This window comes from Hordeum vulgare, chromosome 7H (genome assembly GCF_904849725.1).
Source record: "Hordeum vulgare subsp. vulgare chromosome 7H, MorexV3_pseudomolecules_assembly, whole genome shotgun sequence".
Classification (NCBI taxonomy): domain Eukaryota; kingdom Viridiplantae; phylum Streptophyta; class Magnoliopsida; order Poales; family Poaceae; genus Hordeum; species Hordeum vulgare.
In genome coordinates, this window is record NC_058524.1 from 141979841 (window position 1) to 141988966 (window position 9126).

Here is a 9126-nt window from a genome sequence, read left to right on the forward strand (position 1 = left end):
ATCATCGAGCTTTTTAGACCAATTCTTTTTAGACCTGTTGACAGTCTTTTGCAGAACTAGTTTAATCTCTCTGTTGCTTAGCTCTACTTGACCATTGGACTGAGGGTGGTAGGGAGACGCAATTCTATGGTTGACATCGTACTTAGCAAGCGTTTTACGGAAAGCACCATGAATGAAGTGTGAACCACCGTCGGTCATTAGATATCTAGGGACTCCAAATCTAGGGAAGATAACTTCTTTCAGCATCCTAATAGAGGTGTTGTGATCAGCATTACTAGTGGGGATAGCTTCTACCCACTTAGTGACGTAATCAACAGCAACTAGGATATGAGTATACCCGTTGGATTTTGGAAAAGGTCCCATATAATTGAAGCCCCAGACATCAAATGGTTCAATGACAAGTGAATAGTTCATAGGCATTTCCTGACGTTTGCTGATATTACCTATTCTTTGACATTCGTCACAAGACAAGACAAACTTACGGGCATCCTTGAAGAGAGTGGGCCAATAGAAACCTGATTACAGTACCTTGTGTGCAGTTCTATCTCCCGCGTGGTGTCCTCCGTAGACCTTAGAGTGACACTTCTGTAGGATCTGTCCCTGTTCTTGTTCAGGTACACAACATCTAATAACACCATCTACTCCTTCCTTATAAAGGTGAGGATCATCCCAAAAGTAGTGTCTCAAGTCAAAGAAAAATTTCTTCTTTTGCTAGTACGTGAAACTAGGTGGTATATATTTGGCAACGATATAGTTTGCATAATCAGCATACCACGGTGCACTGCGTGAAGCATTGATGACATTCAATTGCTCATCGGGAAAGCTATCATCAATAGGTTGTGGGTCATCAAGAACGTTCTCCAACCTAGACAAGTTATCTACTACTAGGTTATCAGCACCCTTTCTGTCGACAACGTGCAACTCAAATTCTTGTAGCAAGAGAACCCATCTGATAAGTCTAGGTTTAGCGTCCTTCTTCTCCATGAGGTACTTAATAGCAGCATGATCAGTGTGAATAGTGACTTTGGAATCAACTATGTAAGACCTGAACTTTTCACATGCAAACACGACTGCTAAAAATTCCTTCTCCGTAGTACCATAGTTTCTCTGGGCACTGTCTAGAGTTTTACTAGCGTAGTGAATAACATTCAACTTCTTATCGACTCTTTGCCCTAAGACAGCACCAACAGCATAATCACTAGCATCACACATGATTTCAAAAGGTAGATTCCAATCAGGTGGTTGAACAATAGGTGTAGTTATCAAAGCCCTCTTAAGTATTTCGAAGGCTTCCTCACAATCTTCGTCAAAAACAAAAGGAATATCCTTTTGCAAGAGATTGGTAAGAGGCCTAGAAATCTTAGAGAAGTCTTCAATGAACCTTCTATAGAAACCAGCATGACCAAGGAAACTTCTTATACCTTTGATATCTGTGGGGTATGGCATTTTCTCGATTGCATCAACCTTAGCCTTATCGACGTCAATACCTCTTTCAGAAATTTTATGTCCTAAGACGATGCCTTCATTAACCATAAAGTGGCACTTCTCCCAATTCAAGACAAGATTGGTGTATTTACATCTCTGCGGGACTAGATCAAGGTTGCTGAGGCAATCATCAAAGGAAGACCCGTAAACGGAGAAGTCATCCATGAAAACCTCGAAAATCTTTTCACAAAAGTCAGAGAATATAGCCAGCATACATCTTTGAAAGGTGGCAGGTGCATTACATAAGCCAAAAGGCATACGTCTATAAGCAAAGGTACCGAAAGGGCAGGTGAAAGTGGTTTTCTCCTGATCAGATGTTGGAAATATGCCCTAGAGGCAATAATAATTAGTTATTATTATATTTCTTTGTTCATGATAATCGTTTATTATCCATGCTATAATTGTATTGATTGGGAACACAATACTTGTGTGGATACATAGACAAAACACTGTCCCTAGTAAGCCTCTAGTTGACTAGCTCGTTGATCAAAGATGGTCAAGGTTTCCTGGCCATAGGCAAGTGTTGTTACTTGATAACGGGATCACATCATTAGAAGAATCATGTGATGGACTAGACCCAAACTAATAGACGTAGCATGTTGATCGTGTCATTTTGTTGCTACTGTTTTCTGCGTGTCAAGTATTTGTTCCTATGACCATGAGATCATATAATTCACTGACACCGGAGGAATGCTTTGTGTGTATCAAACGTCGCAACGTAACTGGGTGACTATAAAGATGCTCTACAGGTATCTCCGAAGGTGTTCGTTGAGTTAGTATGGATCGAGACTGGGATTTGTCACTCCGTGTGACGGAGAGGTATCTCGGGGCCCACTCGGTAATACAACATCACACACAAGCCTTGCAAGCAATGTAACTTAGTGTAAGTTGCGGGATCTTGTATTACGGAATGGGTAAAGAGACTTTCCGGTAAACGAGATTGAAATAGGTATACGGATACTGACGATCGAATCTCGGGCAAGTAACATAGTGAAGGACAAAGGGAATGACATACGGGATTATATGAATCCCTGGCACTGAGGTTCAAACGATAAGACCTTCGTAGAATATGTAGGATCCAATATGGGCATCTAGGTCCCGCTATTGGATATTGACCGAGGAGTCTCTCGGGTCATGTCTACATAGTTCTCGAACCCGCAGGGTCTGCACACTTAAGGTTCGACGTTGTTTTATGCGTATTTGAGTTATATGGTTGGTTACCGAATGTTGTTCGGAGTCCCGGATGAGATCACGGACGTCACAAGGGTTTCTGGAATGGTCCGGAAATGAAGATTGATATATAGGATGACCTCATTTGGTTACCGGAAGGTTTTCGTGCATTACCGGAAAAGTTTTGGGCTCATCGGTAGTGTACTGGGAGTGTCGGGAGGGGTGCCGGGGACCATCAGGAGGGATGTCACGCCCCAAGGGGTCTCATGGGCTATGGGAAGAGATAAACCAGCCCCTAGTGGGCTGGAATAAGTTCCCACTAAGGCCCATAAGGTTTGAGAAGGAAAAAACACAAGGTGGAAAGAGTTTCCAAGTGGGAAGGTGGAATCCTACTCCAAGTAGGATTGGAGTAGGACTCCTCCACCTCCAATTTCGGCCAAACCTTTAGGTTTTGAGGCTACCTCCTCCCCTCCCTCCCTCCTATATATAGTGGGGTTTTAGGGCTGATTTGAGACAACTTTTGCGACGGCAGCCCGACCACATACCTCCACGGTTTTACCTCTAGATCGCGTTTCTACGGAGCTCGGGCGGAGCCCTGCTGAGATTAGATCACCACCAACCTCCGGAGCGCCGTCACGCTGCCGGAGAACTCATCTACCTCTCCGTCTCTCTTGCTGGATCAAGAAGGCTGAGATCATCGTCGAGTTGTACGTGTGCTGAACGCGGAGGTGTCGTTCGTTCGGCACTAGATCGTGGGACAGATCGCGGGACGGTTCGTGGGACGGTTCGCGGGGCGGATCGAGGGACGTGAGGACGTTCCACTACATCAACCGCGTTCACTAACGCTTCTGCTATGCGATCTACAAGGGTAGGTAGATCGGAAATCCCCTCTCGTAGATGGACATCACCATGATAGGTCTTCGTGCGCGTAGGAAAATTTTTGTTTTCTCTTGCGACGTTCCCCAACAGTGGCATCATGAGCTAGGTTCATGCGTAGATATCTTCTCGAGTAGAACACAAAAGTTTTTGTGGGCGGTGATGTGCGTTTTGCTGCCCTCCTTAGTCTTTTCTTGATTCCGCGGTATTGTTGGATCGAAGCGGCTCGGACCGACATTACTCGTACGCTTATGAGAGACTGGTTTCATCGCTACGAGTAACTCCGTTTCTCAAAGATGACCGGCGAGTGTCGGTTTCTCCAACTTTAGTTGAATCAGATTTGACCGAGGAGGTCCTTGGATGAGGTTAAATAGCAATTCATATATCTCCGTTGTGGTGTTTGCGTAAGTAAGATGCGATCCTACTAGATACCCATGGTCACCACGTAAAACATGCAACAACAATTAGAGGACGTCTAACTTGTTTTTGCAGGGTATGCTTGTGATGTGATATGGCCAACGATGTGATGTGATATATTGGATGTATGAGATGATCATGTTGTAATAGTTAATATTGACTTGCACGTCGATGGTACGGCAACCGGCAGGAGCCATAGGGTTGTCTTTAAACTAACGTTTGTGCTTGCAGATGCGTTTACTATATTGCTAGGACGTAGCTTTAGTAGTAATAGCATGAGTAGCACGACAACTCCGATGGTGACACGTTGATGGAGATCATGGTGTGACGCCGGTGACAAGAAGATCGTGCTGGTGCTTTGGTGATGGAGATCAAGAAGCACATGATGATGGCCATATCATGTCACTTATGAATTGCATGTGATGTTAATCCTTTATGCACCTTATCTTGCTTAGAATGACGGTAGCATTATGAGGTGATCTCTCACTAAAATTTCAAGACGAAATTGTGTTCTCCCCGACTGTGCACCGTTGCGACAGTTCTTCGTTTCGAGACACCACGTGATGATCGGGTGTGATAGACTCAACGTTCACATACACCGGGTGCAAAACAGTTGCACACGCGGAACACTCGGGTTAAGCTTGACGAGCCTAGCATGTGCAGACATGGCCTCGGAACACATGAGACCGAAAGGTCGATCATGAATCGTATAGTTGATATGATTAGCATAGAGATGCTTACTACTGAAACTATTCTCGACTCACGTGATGATCGGACTTGGGATAGTGGATTTGGATCATGTACCACTCAAATGACTAGAGAGATGTACCTTTTGAGTGGGAGTTCTTAAGTAATGATGAATTGAACTAATTGTCATGAACATAGTCTAATGGTCTTTGCGAATTACGATGTAGCTTGCGCTATAGCTCTACTATTTTTATATGTTCCTAGAGAAAATTTAGTTGAAAATTGATAGTAGCAAACTTTGCAGATTGAGTCTATAAAACCGAGGATTGTCCTCGTTGCTGCGCAGAAGGCTTATGTCCTTAATGCACCACTCGGTGTGCTGCACCTCGAGCGTCGTCCGTAGATGTTGTGAACATCCGACATACACGTTTCTGATGACTACACGATAGTTCAGTACAAAATACTTAATGGCTTAGAAGTAAGGCGTCAAAGACGTTTTGAAACGTCACGGAACATAAGAGATATTCTAAAGAGATGAAATTGTGATTTCATGCTTGTGCCCTTGTTAAGAGGTATGAGACCTCCGACAAGATTCTTTGTCCACAAAGTAAAGGAAAAAAGCTCAATCGTTGAGCGTGTGCTCAGATTATCTGAGTACGACAACCGCTTGAATCAAGTGGGAGTTGATCTTCCAGATAAGATAGCGATGGTTCTCCAAAGTCACTGCCACCAAGCTGTGAGAGCTTCGTGATGAACTATAACATATCAAGGATAAACACAATGATCCTTGAGCGATTCGCGATGTTTGACACTGCGAAAGTAGAAATCAAGAAGGAGCATCAATAGTTGATGGTTAGTAAAACCACTAAGTTTCGAGAAAGGTAAGGGCTAGAAGGGATACTTCGTGAAACGGCAAAGCAGTTGCTGCACTAATGAAGAGACCCCAGATTAAACCCAAGCCCGGGACTAACTGCTTCTGTTATGAGGGGAACGGTCACTGAGGCGGAGCAACTCTAGATACTTGGTAGATAAGAAGGCTGGCAAAAGTTGAAAGAAGTATATTTGATATACCTTATGTTGATGTGTACTTTACTAGTACTCCTAGTAGCACGAGGGTATTGGATACCGGTTTGGTTGCTAAGTGATTAGTAACACGAAATGAAAGCTACGGCATAAACGGAGACTAGCTAAAGGCGAGGTGACGATACGTGTTGGAAGTGTTTCCAAGGTTGATATGATCAAACGTCGCACACTCCCTCTACCATCGGGATTGGTGTTAAACCTAAATAATTGTTATTTGGTGCTTGCGTTAAGCATGAACATGATTGGATCGTGTTTATTGCAATACGATTATTCATTTAAATAGAATAATGGTTACTCTATTTGCTTGAATAATCACCTTCAATGGTTTATTGAATCTCGATCGTAGTGTTACACATGTTCATGATATTGGTGCCAAAAGATACGAGGTAATGATGATAGTACCACTTACTTGTGGCACTGCCGCTTGAGTCATGTTGGTATAATTTGCATGAAGAGGCTCCATGCTAATGGATCTTTATACTCACTTGATTTTGAATCACTAGTGACATGCAAATCATACCACATGAGCAAGGCCTTGTTTTCATTGAGATGAAACAAGATAGTAACTTGTTGGAAGTGATACATTTTGATGTATGCAGTCCAATGGGTGCTGAGGCACGCAATGGATATCATTATGTTCTTACTTCAATGATGATTTGAGTAGATACAAGAGTATTTACTTAATGAATCACAAGTCTGAAATATTGAAAAGTTCAATTCTGTTTCAGGAGTGAAGTTCGTCGTAACAAGAGGATAAACTGTCTACGATATGATCATAGAAATGAATATCTGAGTTACGAGTTTTGGTACGCAGTTAAGACAATGTGGAAATTGTTTCGCAGTTCATGCCACCTGGAACATCATAGTGTGATGATGTGTCTGAACATCATAGCCACGCACTATTTGGTATGGTGCATGCTATGATGTCTCTTATCGAATTACCACTATCGTTTATGGGTTATGCATTAGAGACAACCGCATTCACTTTAAATAGGGCACCGCGTATTTCCGTTGAGATGACACAGTATAGACTGAGGTTTAGAGAAATCTAAACTGTCATTTCTTGAAAGTTTGGGGCTTCGACACTTGTGTGAAAAAGTTTCAGGCTGATAAGCTCGAACCCAAAGCGGATAAATGCATCTTCATAGGATATCCAAAACAGTTGGGTACATCTCCTATCTCAGATCCGAAAGCAAAGTGTTTGTTTCTAGAAACGGATCCTTTCTCGAGGAAAGGTTTCTCTCGAAAGAATTGAGTGGGAGGGTGGTAGAACTTGATGAGGTTATTGAACCATCACTTCAACCAGTGTGTAGCAGGGCGCAGGAAGTTGTTCCTGTGGCGCCTACACCAATTGAAGTGAAAGCTGATGATGGTGATCATCGAGCATCAGATCAAGTTACTACAAGCCTCGTAGGTTGACAAGGTCGCGTACTACTGCAGAGTGGTATGGTAACCCTGTCTTGGAGGTCATGTTGTTGAGCAACAGTGAACCTACGAGTTATGAAGAAAGCAATGGTGGGCTCGGATTTCGACAAATGGCTGGAGGCCATGAAATCCGAGAGAGGATCCATGTATGAAAGCAAAGTGTAGACTTTGGAAGAACTACTTGATGGTCATAGGACTATTGAGTAAAGATGGATCTTTAAAAGGAAGACAGACGATGATGGTGATAAGTCACTATTAAGAAAAGCTCGACTTGTCGCAAAGATGTTTCCAACAAGATCAAACAGTTGACTATGATGAGACTTTCTCACTCGTAGCGATGCTAAAAGTCTGTTAGAATTATGTTAGTAATAGCTGCATTATTCATGAAATATTTCACACAGGATGTCAAAACATTGTTTCCTCGATGGTTTCCTTGAGCAAACATTGTATGTGATCCAACCAGGAGGTTTTGTCGATCCTAAAGATACTAGCAAGTATGCAAGCTCCAGCGATCCTTCAATGGACTCGTGCAAGCATCTCGGAGTTGGAATATACACTTTGATGAGATGATCAAAGATTTTGGGTTTGTACAAGGTTTATGAGAAACTTGCATTTCCAAAGAAGTGAGTGGGAGCACTATAGAATTTCTGATAAGTATATGTGGTTGACATATTGTTGATTAGAAGTAATGTAGAATTTGTGTGAAGCATAGAAGGTTGTTTGAAAGGAGTTTTTCAAAGGAATACCTGGATTGAGCTACTTGAACGTTGAGCATCAAGATCTATGGAGATAGATCAAAACGCTTAATAGAAGTTTCAACAAGATGCATGCCTTGACAAGTTTTTGAAGGAATTCGAAATAGATCAGCAAAGAAGGAGATCTTGACTGTGTTGTAAGGTGTGAATTTGAGTAAGACTCAAAACCCGACCACGGCAGAATAAAGAGAATAGACGAAGGTCGTCTTCTATGCCTTAGCCGTAGACTCTAAAGTATGCCATGCTGAGTACCGCACCTGATGTGTGCCTTGCAGCAAGTCTGTTAAGAGGTACACAGAGTGATCCAGGATTGAATCACTGATCAGCGGTCAAAGTTATCCTTAGTAACTAAATAGACTAAGGAATTTTTCTCGATTATGGAGGTGGTTAAAGAGTTCGTCGTAAAGGGTTACGTTGATGCAAGCTTTGACACTAATCCGAATAACTATGAGTAGTGAAACGGATTCGTATAGTAGAGTAGATATTTGGAGTATTTTCGAATAGCACATAGTAGCAGCATCTATAAGATGACATAAAGATTTGTAAAGAACACATGGATCTGAGAGTTTCAGAACCGTTGACTAAAACCTCTCTCACGAGCAAAACGTGATCAGACCCCATAACTATATGGGTGTTGGATTCGTTGGAATCATAGGGTGATGTGAACTAGATTATTGACTCTAGTACAAGTGGGAGACTGTTGGAAATATGCCCTAGAGGCAATAATAATTAGTTATTATTATATTTCTTTTTTCATGATAATCGTTTATTATCCATGCTATAATTGTATTGATTGGAAACACAATACTTGTGTGGATACATAGACAAAACACTGTCCCTAGTAAGCCTCTAGTTGACTAGCTCGTTGATCAAAGATGGTCAAGGTTTCCTGGCCATAGGCAAGTGTTGTTACTTGATAATGGGATCACATCATTAGAAGAATCATGTGATGGACTAGACCCAAACTAATAGACGTAGCATGTTGATCGTGTCATTTTGTTGCTACTGTTTTCTGCGTGTCAAGTATTTGTTCCTATGACCATGAGATCATATAATTCACTGACACCGGAGGAATGCTTTGTATGTATAAAACGTCGCAACGTAACTGGGTGACTATAAAGATGCTCTACAGGTATATCCGAAGGTGTTCGTTGAGTTAGTATGGATTGAGACTGGGATTTGTCACTCCGTGTGACGGAGAGGTATCTCGGGGCCCACTCGGTAATAC